The sequence below is a fragment of the Pocillopora damicornis genome, chromosome 10 (assembly GCF_964200805.1).
Source record: "Pocillopora damicornis chromosome 10, jaPocDami1.2, whole genome shotgun sequence".
Classification (NCBI taxonomy): domain Eukaryota; kingdom Metazoa; phylum Cnidaria; class Anthozoa; order Scleractinia; family Pocilloporidae; genus Pocillopora; species Pocillopora damicornis.
In genome coordinates this window covers 3,767,046-3,774,902 of record NC_142679.1, presented here as the reverse complement: position 1 = coordinate 3,774,902, position 7,857 = coordinate 3,767,046, and the positions used below count along the sequence as shown (strand labels likewise).

General features: G+C 35.4%; 2 long non-coding RNA genes across 2 annotated transcripts; both read left to right on the top strand.

Annotated features, from left to right (window-relative positions):
* Positions 1–1,030: 1,030 nt before the first annotated feature.
* LOC149038514 (uncharacterized) lies at positions 1,031–2,031 on the top strand. Its single transcript, XR_016180427.1, has 3 exons — positions 1,031–1,690; positions 1,882–1,901; positions 2,003–2,031. It is a non-coding gene; the product is annotated as an uncharacterized LOC149038514 (long non-coding RNA).
* A 325-nt stretch (positions 2,032–2,356) lies between these two features.
* On the top strand, positions 2,357–5,486 carry LOC149038513 (uncharacterized). The gene is made up of 3 exons (XR_016180429.1): positions 2,357–2,823; positions 2,929–2,989; positions 3,402–5,486. It is a non-coding gene; the product is annotated as an uncharacterized LOC149038513 (long non-coding RNA).
* Positions 5,487–7,857: the final 2,371 nt, after the last annotated feature.

Here is a 7,857-nt window from a genome sequence, read left to right as displayed (position 1 = left end):
AAATTTTCAGTGGGTTAGCAAGTTTTAAATGGGCACGTCATGATAAAAGTTAAGACGAGCACTAGCACTCAACTCGGTCAAAAGCTCGTACACATCGCACAGAGTTCTCTTACCGATTTAGTTCGAGAGGGATAAAGATAGACAGACAAGAGTGGACAAAGGAAATTCTAACCCAAGGTCATCCAGATAAATACTTCGTTGAGCCGCATGAATTTTCAAGTGACCAATCAGAAGAGGTGTTAACCAGATCAATGCGCATCAGACTACTGAAAGGCGACGATTGATTTGATTTCATGCATCGTGGGATTGATTGACGCTAAATGACTGACTGCACACAAATGAAAACAAATCTAACATTTGATGCACCCACGTTCTCCTTTACAAAAAATGAAATTCACGTTTATAGTCAAAAAGAGGAACGCCTGTAATGATCCACGTTTTCAATATCACAAAGTTGAGCGCGATTAAAAAAAAATGAGATTACCAGGATTACCTTACACTTCATAATGTGGGCATAGTGACGTTAAAGCTCTCTCTGGTTATCCTGAAGTAATAAATCGATTTCGCTTTAAAAATATTCCCTTCCCTTATTTCAAACCAACACAAGCTCTTCCAATCGGCAAGAGGTCTGGGAATAGGGATGCTCCATTAACGCCTACTTGAAATACACATTACATTACTTTTTCGGACTTTACTTTTCCCAGGACAATTTACTGGTAAAGTGAGGTAAGACGTTACTTTAGAGGCCAAAAAACCCGCTTATGAATCAAAGTGCAGCATTTCTTAGCTCTTTTAAACTTATGGAATTCATAAACAGCCTACAAAGGACAAGATGGATAAGATTAGCATGGATAATTTCGACACTATTGCAGGAGAGACAGCAGAGAAAAACTTTGAAAATTCGATTTACCCTGTTACGATGAAAACAATATTTAGAAGAAACAACTAGATGCTTTCTCACCCTTTCAGATATTTCGATCATGGCACAAAAAGAGGAGCTTATGGTAAGTTTGGAGGAAATTAAAAAATATATATTGCACAGGCGTAGCGATGAGCTGTTAAAACACTGATTTCCTTATCTAGAAGGAGGACTGAAGGGCATCTATTGTTCCCTCTATTTAGAAACAACTAGTGTTTGGTATTAGGTATGTTTAGCAGCATCCACAATTATCATGATCATTCACTACTAAAAATTTGGTTATGGTCAGATTAAAGGTGGGGAAAATCAATTATCTTGATCTCAAGTATTTCTTTAAATACTAATTCAATATTCTGACAAATTTGAAGATTACATGAAAACTCAGGTAAGCCGCCCTATTCTTAAAGATAATGGAATGTTTATATCCATGTGACAGTGTGCTTGGTACTATACGATACATAATCAGATTAAGTATCTCAAAAAATTTTCGAGTGAAAGAGCAGGTGTAACAAATAACTTTTCTTGCTCTACAGGAACTGGACAACCCTTCAAGGTAAGGATAGGTAATATACTGGTGCCAACCCACCACTTATACAGCAGATAACTGTGACTGAACTAAACTCATCCTCCAGTTCCTTATTCCTCATTAATTACTTTCATTGCTTCCCTTACACCCCTCAAGTTTTTCACGGCACAAAAATGGCTACATTTAAATTGACACAAAACCCCTGTGTTATTTACAGCTCCAACGAAGGAAAAGTAGAATCCATGGTGAGTTTCTAACTGTTTTAACAATATCAACTTAAGATACTAAGAACGGCTACTGTCCATAGCTGCGTAAAACTTTAAAATTAAACCACAACTGCCTTTATAATTAATTAAAGTACAGTTTAAGAAATGGGTGTTTACTTAGTGTCCCTTGGTATTAGTGACTGAAAGGTTATTTATCTTATTTCTTTCAGGAGATTGACGAGAACCCTGGGTAAGCCACTTCTCCTTATTTTTACCTCCCAAACAACTCCCTAACACCCCTTGAAACAATGGTTACAATTAGCTAACTCAAAAAACTTTTATTGTTCACAGTCCTAACGATGGAGACATCGAAATGATGGTGAGTTTCAAACTGTTCTAAAAATCAACTTCAGTTTAACCTGGCTGAGCGCCTACTGTGTAGAGCAGTTTAACTGCCTTAATAACGAGTTGAAGTGTAGGTCATGTTTATGAAATGGATGTTTACTGAGTGTCCCTTTATATTTGGCACTGAAAGGTTATTTATCTTGTTTCTTCCAGGAAGTTGAAGAAGACTCCGGGTAAGCCACTTCTCCTAATTTCCACAATCAAGACATTCACACCACTAATGTGTATTTGACTCCAGTGAAAGATGGTGATCTTCAGTCTTACTTCATAGGTTGCCTTGAATTGCCATTTTATCTTAAAGAAAAACATTTAAAGAAACAACTTTTTTTCATTTTTCCTTTGGAGGGAGGCTATATTTGTCGGTACTTTTTTACCTAATTTCTTAATCATTTATGATCATAATTTTCCTCCAAAGGATACAAAAAGATTAGCTTCTTAAGTCCTTTCCCCTTTTTTTCTTTTCCTTAGTACTTCCACACCTCAACACCTTGTGCCAAGTTTATCCAATGGAACAATGCAGAGCCCCTCAGACTCTACACTGGCAAGTGTTACAACTAATGAATTCTACCCCTTAATCGACTATCATCTCTAAGAACAGAACACTAAGCATTTTCTTTCGTTGTTCAACCTGACTCTCTGTATCAAAATAAGGTGGGCGAAACTATAGCTGGAAATTAACAGTGTAAACCCATACAATTAAAACTGTTTCACGTATCTAATGAGCGTTTTTTTTCCCAGAAGTTTACGGGACAGGAAACGGAAGTAAGGTGAGTAATAAACTCAAATCCTACAATCACACAAAACTTGATAATCCCAATATTTGGTTGAAATGGGTGCAAAAGCAAGAACATATCATCATCATCACTTTGCAGAGACCATAATAAAGTCAAAGACGAAGCGGTGCTACTAAGAAAATTCACAATGGGAAAGAAGGTAAAGACATTGCGGTTTTTATTTATTTATTTTAGTAACACCTATACAACTAACCAAATAATGCAACTTTGGCTAAAAAGAGGGGGAACATGACACAACACAAAAACTTCAACCGTCTTTTTACTCTTAGGTGCACGGAGACATGTTTGTCAAAACTGAATTTCATTTAAGAAATTTAGGAACAGATAAATACAATCTGAAATCGGTTTTCTCACTGTTGATAATATTTGTAAAATGTATTTTTAAAAAATCCGAACAGCTTCAACACTCCAGCAAAGCAAAAAAATCTTTCATCCCATAAAAAAAATAAGACAGAAGCAATCTTACCATACCTTTATCTAACTATAGACAAACATATGAGGAATCCTACCAGAAACTAATTACTAATTAATGTTCCCTATCTTTTCCTTAGGATGGCTAGCTATCAACACCTACTTCTTGTCAAGGGAAGAAGAGGACAGATGCATTTAAGCATCTTTCTCTTTCGTTATTGAGCTTTATTTCCTTCCTAGTTGTTTTTATACCAGCAGTACAGCACAAAATTTTTCACGTATTTTTTTATAAATACGTTGTGGAAACTAGTGCCGACATTTTTTCCCCAACATTTTTCTTTTTCTTTTCAAACTTAAAAATAAACTCGTAATATCGCATTCTTGGGAGAACAACTCTTGGTGGCAATAATAAAAAATTGACTTAAAACGCACTCACTATAACTGGAAATGTTTGTAGTTGTTTTATGTAATGTTTGTGTGGCTTACACGAATTGTAAACCACGCAATGTCATGATCCAAGATATTTATCCTTGGATTTGTCATGGTGAACAGAGCGCTTGTCACGTGGTTTACTATCGTCGAGGATAGGTTCCAGTCTACGCTCGGCTAAGTTACGTAAGCTCCAAAGCTTCAGAAAGCGGCCATTTTGTATTCATGGATGTAACACATTATCGAAGATCGTTTTTTATCTAGTTATTCGTTCATCTTTGTTGCTCTGATTTCACACGCCGGCTTTCCTAAAGTCGGTTTGTCTTCCAAGTACGGATTACAGCGAGGAGTTGTGCTCTCATAGGCCAACATTTTACGGTCGGGATCTATGGTACAGGTTGCACCATATTGAAACTTAGGAGTCATTATTGACTCTCGCAAACTAACATTTAACGCCTTGAATCTGCTCAGCAGACCTGCTTAAAAATATCTGAAAGTGTCTGAAAGTATTTGAAAGCCTCTGATTTTACTTGAAAGCAAAAGAGATTCTCCTGCAGTGCTTGTGTTTTCCTTGCTACTGTCGTTGTTGAATTGAATTGGACGAACCATCCACACACAGTTGACAAAAGTCTGCTAGCCCACGATTTCGTCAGGAGTAAGTAATATAGGAATATCTGTTGAACAATACCGTTCAAAAATCGGCTCTCATGACAATTTCCTTAAAAGAAAAGATGCTTTATCCCGTTTCAAGGACCGTTTCTGGAATGTTATGCTAACGATGTTTTACATAAATGTATTTTGTTTACCAACATTGAAACAAGTTCTTGGACAATACAAAACGTGGAATGAAGTAGTGTTTTGGTTTGCCTAACCTGAAACGGCGATTTGTCGTTAGCATGAAAACCTTGATGCTAAATTTCTTTTGTGATTGATTCCAAACTTTGGGGAAGTAATACATTGAAACTCAAAGTGTTTTCGCTTCTATTAAAATACGAATAGGAACCTAGTAGCTTAATGTTACAACTGAAATGTGATTTTTATTATGTTTTCCAAGTAATGCCCAGAATTATTCAGACCTTAACACTTCATGACTTCCTGCAAACTTGACAGTCTTCTAGATTCTCTTCATAATGGTTCAGATAAGAATTGACATTTATACTTAGTAGCAATACATGTGTATTAGGCCTTTAATTGCTAGACTACAATTCCTTTTCAATTACTTGTTTGGTTTTGGTCAATTCATCACAACACTGATAAACATGAAAAATAACACTCTTTTGATTGGTTAAAAACAGCTTGATGTCTTTTTCATGTCTAAGTTGTGCAAAAGTAATAACTCACTTACAAATGTAAACTAGGCTCAGCAACAATAGATCACACTAGAAACCAATTAGATTTATACGGAGTAGGTTGTGCTGATTGATAAACAAAGTAGCTGACCAAAATAAACAAAAGCTTGGATATTTTTGTGTAAATTGATAAACACTAACAAAATTGCATTCCTGAGTAAGAATTCAGCTGAAAGACAAATTTTGATAGGACACTCTTCATTTAGTCAATACTGTTAAATTTATCTGCGGTCAGTTTGTTGATTTCCAGTGAATGTTTCTTTCATGTATACACTACAAATAAAGTACCTGTAAATTGTTCAAATACTTCAAACTGCACACACCCTACGAGCTCATAACATTTGTTGTTTGTGAAAAATTTACTTGTGCTTATTTAAAATACTAAAGTCCACTTAAATTAATTTAGCTTAGACTTTGCTGAGTTTTTATGAAGACAGTTGAATGCAACTGACATTTGTTACGTTTATAGTTAGAGCTACTCGATATGGATTAGGTAACCATCGGGCATCCTCAGAGACCCAGGGTTCAAATCATTTCTATAGACCCCCTAAAAGCACAGTCTTAACAGATCAGTTCCAAAATGCCACAGTGCTCTAACACAAAGTGATACATGAAGTTCAGTTGCTTTCCATGTTTATTTTGGCCTTTTTTGTACTGTAGATTAGTACTTTGCATGATGAAGTCAAGTTCACCTATTCATTTCATGTTTCTACATAGCTTGAATTTGGTAAACACACTGGCATGAATTTACAATTTCAATAATAGGGAACCTTGAAAGATTCTGGTACTTTAAATCATCATGCACTTGCTTGTACATTGAACTCTGTTGTATTTAATTTATGTTTATAGAACTTTGTGCCCTAATGGACAATAGAACCTACACTCAGCATTGTGCTACTTTACATGTATGTATTGTCAAAAATTAGTCATACATTCTAATCAAATCAAGCTCCCAATGGCTTCTAGCGTAGGTTACATCATTTCCCGAATGTCCTGACCCTTCTGCAAAGTTTTGTTCTCGCCTACTGGTACACAAAATGTCTAAAATATCCATATGAAATGCTTCTCTGGAGTTAATTTCACGTCACTTATCTTGGGAAAGACAATCAACCCACAAACTTCAGACCTTAATTCCACTTTGTTACGTAAACAAAATTATGACTGAATCTGTCAGGCCACCATGGGAGATAATGCTGACGTTTTTTTAGTTACTAACATCCTCTGGTTACATTTTCAACCTTTATTGTCAAAATTAAACCTCCAAAACAAAGTTTGGCCAATAAACCTCATCTTGAAAATAAACATTTCAGGACTATTGTATGCTAGTTATCTTATTTTATTGATGAACAGGAAAAATATTGAAAACTATCTTACCGTAATCAGATATTAGCTCTTCTAATAAAAACTCCTTAAGACACCAGACACTAAAAAGCAGCTCAGTTTTGTAAGCCACACTTGTACGCATTTTGGACCTATTTTTCGTAATGCAATGGAGAGAAAACGCATGTAAATTTTTAATTAAACCGATCAGCAACATTCGTGTAAAATTATTGAGTGTAGTGACATTTAAGGTGGGTGTAGAGATTAGAGTCTAACTCTGCAATATAAACACTTTTTTTCATCGCTTAGGCCATAAGTGGATAGTTCTTTCTAGCTAGCCTGAAGTCAGATTCTCAAAATCAATTTTCAAACCCTGTTTTGGTAATTACAGTGAATTTTGATTTCCGATCAATGTCTCCTAGATCAAGTTATTTTTCCCATTTTATTGGTCTGGTGGCCTCAAAAGTACTACCATTGGTAAAAATACAATGCAGTGATGTCATTTGCATTTCATTTGACAAAGATCAATGTAAGAAGTCGGGGAGAAAGTTGATTTTTGTAGCTTTAGGGGTTTCTGGCTTCCTTACAGATCTAGCCTTACCTATTGTACTATACTCTGTTTTCCAAGAAAAATCTTCCGTAAAGTAGAAATTCTTGATCAAATTTATCAAAACAATTGAAATAGTTTAAAAAATATTTCTCACAACAAAAACGTACAGCTTCGATGGGCAATGGAGGATAATCTAGCTTGATAACCTCCATTACAAGTCACAAAAAAAAATTACATTCTTGGTCGCTCAAGACAAGCTTAGTTTGATCATTAAAATTCCTTAGGGCTATTGGTACATAAGAGAAGATATGGACTACATGTTTCGTTAATAACTTGAAAATGACAAACTGATCAGATTTAAAAACGGTATTGAGGTAAGAAATAAACGAAACTGATTGACCAATTGATGAGAAGAGTAAAAAGTGATTTTTCTCAGTTTCCATATTATTGAAATTCTGATAGTTGATGCGTGGCTAGACATTACGAAAAGGTACACGACAAAAAAATTAAAGATACAGCAACAGCCACGCAAGAAAAGAAAAAACTTAAATAATTAAATTATGGGATAAATAAATAATTCATTTCCGCGCAAATCCTTATGCTCTTTTCTTCCCAGTGGCAGGTTGCTAAGTGCCCCAAGATATCTCTAACCTTTACTTGATACGGCTGGTGGAAAGTAAAATACGATTATTTGTACAAAATGATCAGTCAAATGAAAATTATAGAAAAAGGGCTCTACCACTAGCTGTGCTAAGAAGCCACACGCTGGAGCGCGGCATATTTTTTCGTGGGTTCTGTTCCTGTTAATGCAACTGAGCCCAATTAAAAGAAACAAATCGTAATTTGACCTGCGGATAACACAGAAGCCACAATTAAAGAAAATTGCAGTTAAAGAAGCCAGAAAAATTGTCTTTAAGACGATCTTTTAGTCACCACCAAATTATTTCG